Genomic DNA, 2,500 nt, shown 5'->3' with positions numbered 1-2,500 from the left:
AGAACATTCCTGCGGACATTTGGCATATGAAATCCGCACCATCTATTATTAAATCAATTTTTAGGCTATCTTCTGCTGCTGCTTTGCCATTTTTCATGCCTTTTAATGCTTTCTTTACTTCTCTTACTGTTACGTTTGGTACTGGCTCAGGTGTTTCATTATTTCCATTGATGAAGTTATTGCAATTTTTATTACTCCATCTCAATTGTGGATAATATTTCCAATTTCATCCTTTAAAGCAAACATCTGTTGCCGCCCTGTTCCAAATCTTCTTTTCTTCAATTTGATGCTTTTTCCTTCCTTTAGTGTTTCTTCAATTTTGGTCTATTATATTTACGAGTATCTTGTGTTTTTAGTTTATTTATTGTTTACGATAGTTCTGCTGATTCAATTCTCTTGGATTTTACTCTTATATCCATTTTTTCTTTATTATATTTGTGGTCTTTTCTTATAGTATTCCTTGATCTTGTTTAGGAACTCTTTGCTGATTCCAATACAAATTTTGTTAAATTTCTGTTCATTTCTTCTATTTGCTTTCCTTTCATCAAGTAGCTGGGAGTACCTATTTTGCATCGCTAAAATAAACTCATCAGGTTTTTTTGTCTTATTAGAGGAGTTTTTATTTTCTTTCTTAAAATTATTTTTTCTTTCTCTTTCCTTATATCTAATTTTTTTTTGCTTCTTACCATTCTATGATCACTTGGCTTTAACTCGTTTAACCCTGTTACATCTTTGAATTAAATTGACTTTTTCACTGAGAATAAAATTTTATTTAGTTTTTCGTTTCTCCTTGTCCATTTTCTATGTTCCTTTTTATAAAAGGTGTTCATGAATTTAAGATTGTTTATTTAGCAAATTCTACAAGCATATCTCCTCTATCATTCCTTGTGCCTTCTCCAAATTTACCTACTGCTGAATCTCCTCTCTTCTTTTGACCTACTTTATCATTGAAATCACCCAAAACAAATGTAAATTGAGTCTTATGTTTTTTCATAGATATCTCCAGATCTTCATAAAAAGTTTCTACTTCATCCTGTGTATGAGATGTTGTTGGTGCATACGTTTGAATGATCTTCAGTTTATACTTCATATTTAGTTTGATAAATAAACCTCCAGTTCTGTAAAATTCTTCTATGTTACATGCAAAATTTTTAATATTATGAGAACTTACTCCATTTTCTTTGTTCCTTTCATGTCCTCTGAAGCAAAATATATGGCCCTCTTTTAATTCTACATAAGATTCCCCAGTTCTTGTAATTTTACTCAATCCTACTATATCCCAATTTATTTCTTTGATTTCTTCATCTGTGTCCTATCCTACCACATTCACGTCAGCTTTGGTTGATGTTGAATAGTTGTCCACTTCGTCAGGAGTGGAATCGTTGGTGGAGATCTTGAAGGTGGTGAAGTGGCTGTCCATAAGGGCGTTGGCTTTGGTCATCAGGTCCTTCGTTGGCAAAATATCAGCATCGGGGATGACAGCGTGTACAGGTTCAGGTAGTTTACCCGAAGGTGGGCGAAGCATTTTGGTTCCCCCATCTGTTTTTGAGAGAGCTTAAAAGGTTTTGTTATGTTGTTGGCTTACTATGCGAGTAATGCTCCAGGAGTTATGGTTTGTGGGCGTCGTATGTATTGGGGTGTCCCCTTGCTCGCACATCAGATTTCTGGGAAAGTACCCCCGGAGATCACCGCGAGAACTTAATCTGCTTTGGTGCTTGACTGAGTTACGCCCTTGATGCAAAACTGAACTTCATCACGCTGGAACCAGACGAATGCTTCACTGCTGATGAAGCAAGTTAGTTTTAGGGGTGTGGCTTTGATAGTGAGTCAGTGTCGAAGGAGTCAGCAGTGAGGGGGAAGGCAGGAGGAAGCTAGAAACTCCAGCGGTCACCAATGTGCAAAGCGCCTGTTAGGTGATAACTGAGAGGTAAGGTGAATACAATAAACTTTATTAAACGATCATCAAGTTTTTATACCATGACTTGCAAGAAATACGTCACAAAAATTCAAACATAAAAAAGCTTGTGCTGGCATGAAAAGACAGGATAGTCTATAACAGTGCAAGGAAGAGCAAGTGATAAAATAAAGAATAAAAACTGTTACAGTGTACGAGCATGTATGAAATAAGTGTGGTACAGGGTTTTGCTCAATATCTCCCAGACACAATAAGAATGAAAAATAATAAAAAGCTTTCTTCATTGTCAAAAACAGATTTAGCAGTAATAATAACAAAAACAACATATTCAAGGCTATATACACAGAAAATATGAAAGCACTCCTATATATCAAATGCTAAAATTTTGGATGAAACTGGTAAACATGGTGGAATCAACACACCATCAAGGCTTAGTAACCTCCAAGGTAGCCTCTATAACTAAAGGAAGGATGCCATCGATGGTTGTGAAAATTAAGATAAAGGAAGAAATATTGAAAAGCAACCTCTTGGTAAACCGGCAGGCATCCTTGGCCTTTCTGTTAAACTACAGTAATTAACCACCAG

The sequence above is a fragment of the Palaemon carinicauda genome, chromosome 18 (assembly GCF_036898095.1).
Source record: "Palaemon carinicauda isolate YSFRI2023 chromosome 18, ASM3689809v2, whole genome shotgun sequence".
Classification (NCBI taxonomy): domain Eukaryota; kingdom Metazoa; phylum Arthropoda; class Malacostraca; order Decapoda; family Palaemonidae; genus Palaemon; species Palaemon carinicauda.
This window is presented reverse-complemented; position numbering follows the sequence as displayed.